Here is a 14,584-nt window from a genome sequence, read left to right as displayed (position 1 = left end):
ATTCCTTGCGCTAATGCGGCCGCGCATGACTCAAGCACGGCTGCTCCTTCCTCTCTAGAGCCGGTGGGTGGACCATAATTGGACCCGGTTGAAAAGGCCACAAGTGACACTGACAAGCCACTAATGAAGTGATCCGGACAGTCAGCCCATCTTTATGTGCTCAACCTAACTGCCTGACCCACAGAAAAAGGAAATAACACTCCAGGAGACAGAAATCAGGGCTAGAAACACAATTACAGCCTGATTTCTCACATAAACACATCTCACAAAGCACAATGTGTTCAAAAAATAAAATAAGGGTTTCTGGGAAGTCGACGCCAATGGCTTCCATACATGCATCTCCTGGAGTCAGCCGTAGTCTTTTCTAGGAAGTCATTGGAAAAAGCTACTTTCATACAGTAGGGCTTCTTTTTAAGGCCACGATTGTCCACCATTACACTAATAGACCCTTATAGATATTCAAGGAAACAACAGTTAGCATGGCTTCTCCCACAGGGTCAGACAGTGCATAATCATGTGTTCATCCTTCTTTCTTGGCATCTAAAAAATAAATGAATAAAGAAAGGTATGATTTAACTAAGGAGGTCAGTAATTTCTGTTACATACCTATGAAACAATGTAACAAATTTGCATAATGCCATCCTGTGGTCTTCACTGGCTTCACGTGACCCATCCTCAAACACTGTAGTTGTAGCTGAGGCCTGGAAGAGTTTGTCGAGAATATGCTGTTTTCAGTGCTGGAAACCACTTTTCATGCACTTCAAAAGGATGAGGACGCACACTGGAATTGATACAGAAAAACTGATGCCATTGTACGTATCACTGTGTATCAAGTGCTGAGAAAACCTCCAGAGCTGGTAACAGGTGTTTCCTTTCCAACACGTACTGTAAACGGTTGACCAATCACAAAAGATTGGGCCATATGACCAATGGCTCTTGGTAAGGATGCGTTTAGAGCAACTAAATCTTCGAACAAACTGTTTTCAGACTCTTTGAGAAATTAGGTGATGTGCAATGTGTATTATGAGAGAATTAAAGTGCTTTTTGAACTTGGATGCATGCAAAACTATTGTAGAAGAGTTCAAAACAAAATTAGGAACCTTTAGACTAGCATATTAGGGACACTTTAATTTTTGAAATTTATATTAATTTAAATTAAATTAATTTTGGTTGCAAAATATGTGTGTGTATAATATATAAAATATCTGAAAATATATTAAGTCAGAATAAACAACTAATTCTGAATGGCTGTCAATAGAGGAAGATGCTTTTTGCTGCCAGATGGTGTAGTTTTGGCATTAACCAGCAGGGGCTAACTAGACCATGCTAAACCCATCTGAGAATTTAATCATAATGTGGTAGAGTATGCTGAATTCTCACCATGGAGACCAAACAACAGAATATGTCTGTCTTTTTGCCTCTCAGAACGTGTTGTATGTAATTCAGTCAGGAATCACAGTTTGAGTTGGATGAATACTGCTTCTTTTTCAGAAGTTCAAGCATCAGTTATACAGTCCACACAGATGGTGCCTTCTCATTTAGTCTATGTGTATACTTACATCTGAGACCTTGTGGCTAGTTAATCTGACAATTTATTATTATTATTATTATTATTAGTATTAGTAATAATACAAAGCATACATTTTTTTTAAAAGCAAAACTGTAACTGAACTTAACAGGCAGTGAGTGGCTTGAACATTTGAATGGGTGTTTTATGCCACAGCATTTGAAAAAAAAACTTTTTTTATCTATAATGATCATGCGATATTTAAAAAATTCTTCTTGATGTTTGATAAAAACCAACTAATATTAAGCACGCAAATGTTACTTTACTAGTACTCCTGCATAGCTACTGTTTGTATTTGGGTCATGTTACTTTATGTGTGTGTGTGTGTGTTTTGTAGGTAAGCATCCCTTCTAGCGGAGACCCAGGTGGTGGAGTTAATTTTACGCGCAGGTGACCACTGAACATACCAGAGAAAGCAGCCTGTGGCTGTATAGATCCAGAGGCAACACTTCATCTCTGTCGTGATACACACACATAAAAACAAACTCTAAATTCATACACCTCCCTCGGAGGATGCTGAAAATCAGATCACGATTCAATGCATTAAAGAACAGAATCACAATTCTACAAATGTAAAAAAAGAGAAAGATAGAGAAGTTGACACGGACTAAACGTATGTAGCATTGTATGTAATTTTTTAATTCTTTCTTTTGTATTTTTTTTTATAAATGTTTATATATATATATATATATATATATATATATATATATATATAAACATATATATATATATATATATATATATATATATATATATATATATATATATAAAATCATTTTCATTTTGAAACACTTGCAGTCTGTATAATGCATAAACACAACTTCAGAATCAAATGTAAACATCCAAATAAATACTTTACTCACATGATCTGATCCATGCATGCAGCATGCATGACGAACATCTTGTAAAGATCCATTTTGAGGGTTATATTAACTGTGTGAACTGTGTTTATGCTGTTCAAGGCAAGCGAGAGCTCCGGGTGCATAGTTAATGATGCCCCAAAATAGGCAGTTAAAAAAATGAATTTAAAAAAATCTGTGGGGTATTTTGAGCTGAAACTTCACAGACACATTCAGAGGACACCTTAGACTTATATTACATCTTTTAACAAGAAGTTCTAGGGCACCTTTAATAATAGTAATAATCACTTCTTGTTCTTGTTCTTCTTGTCCTTCTTCCTCTTCTTCTTCTGGTCACTGTTGTAAACATTCACTCCAAAATCGAATACTTCCCTACTAAATAGTGAAAAACAAATGCGAAAAACAGTACGGCAACAGAGTAGTATGTTCGGATTCTCCTCTGAGAAGTTTAGGCCCTTGAGAAGCGGTGTTTGGCTGCTCAAGGCAGAGATAATAAACACTCAGTCTGATTCGTGCTATTGCTGTGATTTAAGTGTTATCAAAATCACTGCTTTTCCGCTCTCTTCTCCTCCGCTCCTCATCTTATTAGGAGAAAGAGTGATTAACTACACTTTTTCCGTAATAAAGAAAGAGTTTCATGCCTCAGTGTTCTCTCTCCAGTCTCGGTAGAGGAGATGGATGGTTTTGAGCTCAGGGTCAACAGCTCTTCCCAGCTAGCCATTCACACAAACTTGCAGTATGGTCCTTGGGTCACTCTCTATCTTACCAGCACAAGCAGAGCACAAATAATTAACTGAGGTAACCTGTGCAGCGAGGGCTGGGTAACAGAGAGGTGAACTGAACTGTGCAAAGCTGTCAAGCTGTTATACACTGAAAAGCGGTATCTTTTATTTTGAGCTATATTTTTGTGAGACATATTGCACTTTGATAAATGATAGTGATTAAACATTGTCCTGGCAAATTTTACACCAATGATTGAGATACAAAACAAACCATCAAGATATTTCTTACTTTAAGTTACCACTGTAACAGTTCTTAAGTATGGGAAGAAGGAGGCGGGAACCGGCAAACATTCAACAAAACTTTAATTCAAAATAAATAAATATAAAAAATGAAAGTAATGCCGGCAGACGTCCACGAGGGTCCACACAAACATAATAAAACATAAAATAAAGTCCAGGCCTGGTCCTCTCTCGTCCTTCACTGTCGTCGCTCCTCCTTTTATGCCTCCGGAGCTCCTCCGTGAGTGACTCGAGGCCGGCACGCCTCGCAGGTGATGCTCTTTATCACTTGCGTCACCGGCCTCGTGCCGTTCCCTCACGGCTCTCGCCCGCCCTGCTTGTCACATACCCCCATCGCCCCTCGCAGGCCGGGGGGTACTCCCGAGACTGCGCTCTAATCCCCCCCGGGGCCTCTTCGGCGGCCGCAGCACCAGGGGGTAAGGACAGACGAGACGAGAGAAAGGAGACGGAAGCAAGGGAAGCGACAGGACGAGAATTCTTGGTCCGGTTCCCAGACACACTGCCGCTTGGTCCTCAGCCAGCCGAGAGGCTCTTCCTCGCGGTGCCATGCGATGGTACTGGACACTCTGTGGACGGCTTGATCCCCCTCTGCCCCCTGGCGGCTGTCGATTGCTCCTCTGACTAAGGGCAGCCGGCAGCGAGTCCCCCATTCCCTGCTCCTCCCCTTCATAGCAGCCACCCCACCTTGTCCCAGGGGCACGGCACCGAGCTCTTCGTCCCACCTGTCACTATGCTCCAGCACCACCACCTCTCGGTCTTCATACTCCCGCGCTGCCCAAATCCCCCTCAGCAGCAAGGGCTCTCCGACAGCATGTCCCTCTTTCCTCCTGGGTTTCGGCACCAATGTAACAGAGTTCATAAATATGGGAAGGAGGAGGCGGGAACCGGCGAGCATTCAACAAAACTTTAATTCAAAATAAATAAATACAAAACGAAAGTAATGCCGGCAGACCCTCGCGGACGTCTGCCGGCCACACAAACATAGTAAAACATAAAATAAAGTCCAGGCCTGGTCCTCTCTCATCCTTCACTGTCGTCGCTCCTACTTTTATGCCTCCGGAGCTCCTCCATGAGACTCGAGGCTGGCGTGCCTCGCAGGTGATGCTCATTATCACTTGCATCACCGGCCTCGCGCCGTTCCCTCACGGCTCTCGCCCGCCCTGCTCATAACAACCACCTCAATGTTTTGTTTTTTTTTCATTGAAAAACTATGCAGAGTTCCCACGGTCTTAGAAAACCATTCAGAAATGTCCAGATGCATTCTAAATGTTGTGACTTCTTCCTGAGTCTCTCTATCAGTGTCTGACTCCAGTTTGAACAGTGTAAGGCTGAACACCATTACTTACAATCATCATTTTGGCTGCGTGACATTCTCTAGCTTTGTTGTTGTTGAGCAACCGAAGCACGAGCTGTTAAAGCGGGAAAAGGGGCTGGGAGCAGCAGATCTTTTGCAAGCTATAATAGATGATCTGTGGGGTATTTTGAGCTGAAACTTCACACACACATTCTGGGGACATCAGAGACTTATATTACATCTTGTAAAAGGGGCATTATAGGTCCCCTTTAAAACGAGGAAAATTATAGACTTTTAGAAAATTATTGAAAATTCGGTTATTTTTTTATTCTGACACCATTCACCTCAGAAGCAAATACAAACCGGGAGGTCTGGGAGCAAATGGAGAACAGGGGCCGTATTCACAAAACGTTTTATCTTAGCACTAAGAGTTCTCCTACATAGCAGTAAAAGTTTTTAGCTAAGAGTTTTCTCTTAAAACCTGTTCACAAAGCTTCTGAGACTAACATTTACTAAGGAATAGAGAGAAGTCTTAAGCTAAGAGTAAGGGCGGGGTTGACCTATGGAGTATACACACCGTGATTGGCTGATGGGGGAGGAGTCAGCGATTTAATCATAGAAATATTGTAGAATAAGGTGTCATATTTCCATATTAAAATAAAGGTTTAAGATGCTGCCCTATTCAAATAAATATTTTTAATACAAATGTTGCCATATTCTAATAAAGGTTTTAAAATGTAGGTTAAGTGTCACTAATTAAAACTAATTAAAGTATATACAATTAATTGTCCGCCTCTTGGATGTCTCAAGAGAGTATGCATCTCAAGAGAGTGCAAAATGCAAGCAAAAAATTCCGTTTTATAAACAAAGTTTTGGAGAAACACATTCAAACGGTCTTTCTAATCAGCTTGAGAGGAGGAATATATACACAGACGAGAGCCGACTCGCCTATAGTTACTTTGACAGTTTTCTGCATCCCTCCGCCAACCCGTCCCTCACTCTCGGCTGGGGTTACGGGGAGAACTTTGGGCTTGGGCTAAATTCCAAGATCGGAGCCCTCGATCCCCTTGGACTGCACACCAAATAAACGTATTAATTTTTTTTACTCTATTCAGTCATTTGTAAGTGTGAACTCATGAAAACCACTGCCACAGGTAATCAGACAATAATTATTTATTTGTTAAAGATTTATTTTTGGCAAAATCTATATTCAAATCTATAAATCAAAATGTATTGCATTTATGAAGAAAAAGTTCAACACCCAAGGCTCTATCGCTATTGCCTCAATGGTGTACAGTGTCTTTGGGTGGATTAGGACTGTTTGTGATTTGGTCTTAGTGACTTAGGAGTCCTCTTGACTACTCTCTTGACAGATTTAGGAGCTAGTTACTAATACTCTTAGAGCAAAAATTTAGGACTCCTAAAATTAGGACTGACACTGCCATTATTTTTAAGAATTTCTCCTAAATCTGCAATTTAGGAGCTACTTTTAGCATTAAGATGTTGTGTGAATACGGCCTCAGGTCATAAACGTGGATATTTTTTCTATTTATTTCTTTCTCAATTTCTTCATCTTTCCCTTACTTCCAGGCAGAGAGAAAATCAGATATCACTCCATAACCACATGTATAATACAGCACTGGCGAGCACTGCCGGTGGCACCTTTTGCCAACACAATAATAAGATCTCAGTGAAGAAATCTTATTTGCGTTTACCCAACAGGACTACATTCCCCCTGTTGTAATTACTGTCTTTTCTTGTTATGCATTTTTGATCTGAAACTGAACCAGTGGGAAGGAAGATTGTGTTTCTCGCACAAAACAATTGTTCATATGAATGCATGGTGTTTTAAGTGCTTTTATAATGTTGTATAAAGGTTATACAACATGTTTCATTGTTGTAAGTCTGTATACTCTCTAAAAGCGTTTGCTCTGACATATAGGAACAAGTAGCCATGCTACGGTCCGTTGGGTAGAGCAGATCACCTTTAGCGTGACAACACTAGTGGTGGCTGAGTGAAGTTGATTACAAGAGATGGGGTAACAGTAACATACAAAATAGAATGTCACCTGAACCCGGAATGAATCTCTCTAGGGATGTTACATTCGACTGTACTGGTTCTTCAGCATATAAACTAGTTCTCCAATCTCATTCAAATCTCATTTCTCAAGACATTACGGTCATCAGGCTTGCTAAGTATGAATATTTTTTGCCTTTTTTGTTTCTTCAGTAAATTGATCTTGTTTTAAGGATATTTAGATGGTTTTCAATGGAAAATGAGATAAAAAATACTGATTAAGAAATGTGCTTTGACAGGCTTCATACAGTATTTGCATGCATTTGAGAGTCTGATTTGAGCTGTTTTTGCATTTTGAGGAGAGCATTAGTATGTTTATCTGGTCTCCTGTCAGCTTTGATTTAGCTAAAACAATTCTCCCTGACATAGATGTCTTCAACAAGCCCCGAGAAATGATACTGTTGTTAGTCGGTACTATATTTGTATGTCCCACCATGCTTTGTCTATTTTTGTTGTTTGCAAAACCTCTTAAACTATTCTCTCATGTTTTAGTCAAAGAGTGCAAAATCTCCCTTAATCTGCCCCCTGATTCAAGCACAAAATCTGCCCTTAAGTCAAGCGCTTTCTTTCTCTTCTCCTCTCTTTCCCTTTCCATCCCTCATCTTCCCATGTGGTGGCGACTCCTGCTATATAACTCATAAATAAGAATGAGAGATGAGACAAGAAGTTGGAAAGCAGGGAAGGCTGATAAATGGGAAGAAGGGTAGAGAGAGCGAGAAATGTTTGCTGTAGCAGCTTGTCGTAGTCCGATCGATCCTTTCAGCATGAGATGCCACAGCTGATGGACAGAACTGGTGAAAGATGTCAGTGCTGTCCAGAGCTGTCAAACTATATCAGACCCACTGCCTAAAACATATGTCCTTCTCCAGCTGACATTTCTGACAAAATCTGCCATTTTACTGTTTCATTTTGAGCATAATTCAACAACCTTCAGGGTCGAACTGTTATTAAAATTGCACTTTGTTGTGGTTGATCTCAGAGTCTCTCATTTAAGGGACTAAATGAGAAATTTTTTTGTTATTGCTTTGGCAGATGAGATTTTGCTTATGCAGTACTGCCTAAGGGGAACACATGAGTCATGGCAGTCACAGGTGGATGGTCAGAATGGAGGCAAAAATAGAATCAGGTGCATTTTGTGACTCTGTATCTTACTTTTATATTTCCCATTTGAAATGAGACTTCTTTAGTATCAATATTTTTTCCTATACAGTATCTTTTTATGGTAGTGCTTACTTGTCATAGCATGCACTTCCAATGTAAAAAACAAACAAACAAAAAAACAATCTCTGCAATTTGACTATAGCTCTTTAATAAAGGAACACAAAGGTAACTTGGCACATTACTTTTCCTTGAAATGTTGCACTGTAATTAGTTTCATTTTAAAATGAGTTTTGAATCACATCGAAACATGTTACTTTCAAACTTTATTTTCTGCAACACTGCTTAGTTGCATATTTACAAAGTTCAGAACATTAGGCTGGAGTACAGCATGAGACGAGGTCTCACGGAGACTCGCGAGATCAAACGTGACTTGAGAAGAAAAACAAATGGAGGGCAATCAACGTTGTCAGCTGGCTTTTCCTGCCACACGTTCTGCTTTACAGTGGAAAAACAAAATAGAAAAAGAAGAATATGAGTGATCTTCTTTTTCAGTACTCCACTTTCGTGGCATGTTGGCTGTTAAGTTTAAGCTAAAGAAACACTCAACGTCTGGTAGGTGACATTTGCACACTCTCATTGCCTATCATGGGTATCACGTCAGAGGCAAGAGATTTGAGTTTGGGGACACTCCGTCTTGATCTATCATTACGATTGAATAATTGTAATGATAGAGGATAGATACAATAGAGGATTTTTTTGGACAAAAAATTGTTTGCGACAAGCCTCCGATTGTTTGGGGGTGCAAATCAGGCTTAAAATCTTCAAGTGTGTTAATCTAAAGAAATATTTTAAAAGAATGGAATTTTTGTATGTTGACTACTTCACCTAGGGACTTACACCCCAGGAACTCACTACAAGCCACTGGTTTTTACCTACTCAAGGCACACAGTTGTTGACGGGTGGACGCACAGGCTCGAGTGTCCAGTAAGGGGAGTGCCGCCCCAGTGTTCCTTTGCCTGGACTGGGTGGTTTCTGAATCGGGACAGCTGTGTGTGGAGTTGTACCTGCTTTCATATGCTGGACGTTGACCTTTACACTATGGCCTACGTCATCCAGTAGACTGTTGTCATTGGGTTTGTGGATGTAGCGTATAGGCCTCTCAGGATTGGCTGGTGCCATGATCTTGTGCGTGTGGGAAGTGTTCTTATTGGTGGTGAGGATGCCAGTCTCTTGCCTGGGCACCTTCTCTTTGTGGATGTCCACTCTCTGTGAGATGTGGTTGATGGACGACTCCATGTGGCGTAACTGGGATGCCTGTATATCCAGCATCTGGAGCAAATTGTTGGCAAGAGTGTTGATCAGATATGCTACACTGGCCCAAAAGACTGAGTGGTGTAACCTTTGGTTTCTTCTAAATCTGTGCTGATCTGTATGTAGCTGCTCTCACAGTATTCAGTGACTCTCGCTAGGTTGGCATTGCTGACCAGAAGGGATCTCCTTTTAAAATGGCCTTTGCAGCTCCGCCATCTTCTCATCGTACTGATTCATGCAGGAGGAGATTCCTGCTGGTCGAGGAGCTCTGCTGGGCAGCTATGGCAACCTAGAGAGAGTTACCTGGGGTTCTCTTCTTCACTCCAGTTGTTATGTTTTTATCACCATTTGTTATTTTCTATAAAATGACATGTGTCATTCCATGGCTGTCCAAAACACGTCAATATGAGGTATGCAATTGGCTGTTGGTTGCTAAGCACCTAGCCGTGACATTGTAACATTGCACGCAGATCAAGATTGGCACGGCAATCCAGGGTAAACACTGCAAAAGTGGTGCTAACCCTGATTAAGAATAGGATTTCTTAACAAAAAACGGTGCTATCCCCACTTGTAAATTACAATTGTGAAACGTTTGTCTACCCAGGATTAAAATCTGGGTTTAGAATGATAATAACCTTGGGTTAAGCAGTGTGAAAAGCCTAGAGCATTGTTTCTCAACCAGGGGTCCGTGGTGGTCCCTAGTGGTCCTTGACGTATTGCCAGGGGGTCCTTCTAAAATAACTGAATATGAATTTTTGTATATTTTGACATTTGACATGTTACCATAAAAGAAGAAGATAACGTAAAACACATATACGACATGGCTGAATATTGGACAAGTCAACTAACGTAGTAGTAAGTTATACTTGATTGCATTTGGTCATCACAAAGACATTAATGATATCAGTAAGCCAATATTATTCTGGGGTCCTTGAGTACGGTTCTAAATATGACGGTGGTCCATTACTCAAAAAAGGTTGAGATTCAGAGTATGAAACTTTGCTTAACCCTGGGTTAAAATTGGCCTTAACTCTGAGATAACTAGTTTGAAAAACATTTGAAAAGAAGATTAAATGGAGAGCTAATGGAAACTTTTAATAGTAAGACTTCAGTTTTTTTGGTCCTTAGAAACATCCTAATAATCTCACGTGTCAAATCTGCAATCAAAAGTTATAGATTTCAATATGAACTCAAACTTTTCTCATTGAATTCTTTTGGAACGAAATTATCACTGCTGTGCTATTCATATTAGTTTTATAGCTGTAAATTTATAACATTTAAATCTACCTTTTATTTTGTAAGGAATTTTAGGAGAAAACTCTGACAAGTTACTTGAAATTAATTTTTAATTAAAGTTTGGAGTCAGTAATATTCATTTATTTTCAAAGAAATTAATGCTTATTTATTAAGCTGAAGTGACAGTAAAATCAAAGATTTCTTTCTTTTTTTAAATACTGAAGAAAATTATCAAGTTTTTTACAAAATTATTAAGCAGCACAACTGTTTTCAATGTTGATTAGCATATTAGAATGATTTTCAGAAGGATCATATGCAGATTAATGGTTGCTGAAAATTAAGCTTTGCCATAACAAAAATAAATTACATTTTAAAACGTATTCAAATTGAAAACAGTTATTTTAAAATGTAATATTTCACAATATTACTACTATTTTACTGTATTTTTGACCAAATAATTGTAGCCTTGGTGAACATTCTTTTTTAAAACATTACAAATCTTACCTATCCAAATGGTAGTGTAAATTTTTCAAAGATCATAACTCAGTACTGTATGAAAGCTGTTTATCTGTTGGTTCACAAATGAACACCTACACATACTAGTTGCTTGAAAAAAAAAAAACACACCTACACAAAATGCGCTATATGATGCGAGTACAAGAACTGACTCAGATCCATCTAATTGTACTACATTGATTCTTAAATATTTTAGATTCATTGTCCTCCTGGTTTTCATCCAGAATCGCTCAATCACATGCAAATGTCTCCTGCGCCCCTTCCAAACACGTCTGCGTAATCTCATAAACGCATTCTGAGCACACTGCACTGCTAACCAGACCCAATTACCCTTTGTGATCATCTAATTGGCCCCTTTTTGTTATGCTAATTCAAAGCAACAATTGCAGATTGTCTGTTTATGTATGCGTTTTCTGTTTGCTTCAGTATCCGTGCCAGCTGGTCAGTGCACACTGAGCGTCACATGCTCAGACATTCTACATTTATGACTTGATTTCTCATTCTGCTCTCGAAATGCTTTATCGGTCCCATTGGAAATGACAGTAAATAAACAGAATGCCTGGCAGCTCAGTGTGTGCGCAGTCTGGGTTTCATGTGAATTGGTTGGGCCATCAGGCTCAGATGTGAAATGACTTGGAGCAATTAGCTTTAAGTGTTCATGGCTTTTAAAGTCAACATGAAATCAAAATGGAACATTCTTATTTTTTATGCAGTATCGCAGTATTTATTATAAATGATTTATCGGAAGAACAATAGCAAATCGCAACGATCCAATGAACCAATCAATTCCTGATAGACAAAATCAAGTCCTGGCCTACATTGGTTCTTGTACCAGAAGCTGTTTCACGTCACTTATATATATGTCATAATAGGGAAGAAAAGACAAGTTCTGTTTCATGCCGACCTTAAAGTCAACATGAATGTTTACTGCAAGTTCCTTGTTGTACTGTGTTGCTCCACCTTCTGAAATGTCAACTTATGGAAGTAAAATGGGTTGCAAATTGTCTAAGTATTCTAGATGAAAATCCAACATTTTCCTTCTTTCTCAGCAGCATGAAACTTTCTTTCTAATTATGTCCTTCTGCTCTTGCTTGGGGCTATTAATGCATTTTTCCACAATATTGGCATTATTGGCTTTGCTAAGGTGACATTGTACCATATCATGTGATAAGCTGCTTGCCTGCTGTCTTTCTCCATCCCTCCATCTCTCTCTCTCTCATCCAAGTGTATTTCGTTACTCCACTCATTTGTTGACACACTCCATCAGACAGTGTCACAGTCAGCACTTTAGAACAGCGATGGTGCATTAAGAATCTCACTGCCAGGCGCTCTTTTATTTGTTAGTATTCACAGCAGGGACAAAGCTGTTTTTTATCTTCTCCTGTTGTCTCTTAAAGGAGTAGTTCACCCAAAAAGGAAAATCATTTACTCACCCTTATGTGGTTTCATACCCGTATCACTTAATTTATTCTGTGGAACATTAAAGGAAGCATTTTACAGAATGTACTGGTTGGCTGCATTTACACTGTAAGTCTTAATGCACAAATCCGATCTTTGGACCATATCCGATTTTTTGGCCAGTGTGTTTAGATTCACTTTAGACACGACTGGTATCCGATATCTGTGTTTACATTACTTCCTGCCCCAAAATGATCGTCATTGATAGTTTTAAATGCACATAGTAGATCCTCGGGTTTTGAATGGCAGTGCTATTAAAATTATTCATGGAGTGGCCATGATTATCCTGTCAGAATGGATAAGTTAACAGCTGTCATGGATGTATTGCAGCGCAAATTCTGACTGAACGGATATAGACCAGAAAATAAAGGTAATTTACGTTTTATATTTTATCTACATTTATTAGTTTTAGAATTCCATTTTTTTTAATGAATTTGAGCGAGCAAGGGAGAGAGCGCGCGCACGTGCGAGAGAAAAAGAGAGCTACAGTGAAGCTTTCGGCAAAACAACAACATGGCGGTCTTTTAAATTAACCAGGCAAAGTTTGACATTCAGCTGCTGAATATATGTGTGTGCGCGCAATTTCTTTTACGTTAGACAAAGTTCCCACATCAATAGAGCTGTGAATTTTAAGTGCGAGTGCATACAAGCACGTCTGCTTCATAATACAACATTGAAGCTATATTTTAGTGAGCAAACGTGCCGGTCGCATGTTCAGAGATATGTATCGGATTTAAAACCACATTTGGAAGTGGCTCAGATCGGATACGAAAAAAATCGGAACTCGTGTGGATTTTTGTGTTTACACGTGTGCAACTAATTCCGATCTGTGTCAGATGTGATTAAGTGTAAACGCAGCCGTTGTTGTTTTTTATCCATGCAATTACAATTTAAGGGTTAGTTCACCCAAAAATGAAATTTCTGTCATTAATTTATCATGTTGTTCCACACCCGTAAGATCTTTGTTTATCTTCGGAACACAAATTAAGATATTTTTGATGAAATCCGAGAGGTTTTTTAATCCTCCATAGAAAGCAATGAAATTACCACATTCAAGGTCAAGAAAAGTAGTAAAGACAAATAGTCAGCATGACTACACTGAAAAACCTGGAAGTGATCCAATGTAAATAGCATAGGAGAATGACAGACGAGAGACGAATTTGTTGAATAAAGTTGCTATTTTTGTTCACAAAAAGTATTACAGATACAGGTTGAACCCCTGTAGTCACGTTGGCTATTTTAACAATGTTTTTACTACTTTTCTGGACCTTGAACATTGCTTTCTGTGGATAACCGAGTCCGCTCTGAAGCGAGCTCCGCAGCAAACTTCTATCTGAAAGTCAAAGCGGTATTACGTCAAGAAATTGTGGACTCGTGAAGACTTGGGTTTCCATTTGGGACAGGGCCATTGAGTTCATGTCATTTTCAAAGCTTTAAACTGTCCCTTTTTGTGTTACACATAAGAAAGGCTTGGTCATACAGATTTGGAACAACATGAAGTTGAGAAAACAGAATTTTCATTTTTGGGTGAGCTACTGTATCCCTTCAAGGAATATGATTTCTGCCTTTCATCTTTGCGCTTTCTCTTATTTTTTTATTTTCTGTTCATTCCAATGTGTCTGCATTTTATTTGTCTTTGCTCTGCATTCCTCTATCCCAAAAAAACAACTTGTCGCTCATTTAAACAACCCAGGCAAATCCCGGCCCAGGAAAGAAAGGAAACTAGATGCTTACGGACCAGATTAACTCCTAAATAAATCCAAACTTTGGGCTTTGAAACATTTTTGGGATTAACGAAGCACCATTGGTTTTTATTTTCAACGGAGCGAGTGACTCACGAATAAGCAGTTTTATTTTGTTACACTTCAAATCTGGACCAAAGTGTTTTGCAACTCAAATAACTCAATAAACATTCAGCAGAACTAGGTCAGAGATACACAACAGAGCACGCCTGCGGACACAAACCATTTCTGAAGTTCATTGCGAGGGAGTCTGAGCTGCATGGGAAGTAGATACTGTGAAGCCACCCTGAGAACAGGAAGTTCTCTGAGTTCAGCCCAATTGTAAGTTCTGGGGTTGCATTGGGATGTGTGCATTTAATGGCAGCTTAGTGTATCTTTGTGTGTGTGTGTTGTAGGAGAG

The 14,584-nt window shown here is 39.3% G+C and overlaps 1 protein-coding gene and 1 pseudogene across 1 annotated transcript in view; one reads left to right on the top strand and one right to left on the bottom strand.

Moving 5' to 3' along the window:
- The window catches only part of whrna (whirlin a), a 130,609-nt gene that overhangs the window by 42,959 nt on the left and 73,066 nt on the right, over positions 1-14,584 (top strand). The window lies entirely within an intron of this gene.
- Positions 8,858-9,456, bottom strand: LOC137013268 (abl interactor 2 pseudogene; annotated as a pseudogene).

This window comes from Chanodichthys erythropterus, chromosome 22 (genome assembly GCF_024489055.1).
Source record: "Chanodichthys erythropterus isolate Z2021 chromosome 22, ASM2448905v1, whole genome shotgun sequence".
Taxonomy (NCBI): Eukaryota; Metazoa; Chordata; class Actinopteri; order Cypriniformes; family Xenocyprididae; genus Chanodichthys; species Chanodichthys erythropterus.
Note: the sequence above shows the minus strand (reverse complement) of the source record. Positions and strands in the feature narration are given on the sequence as shown.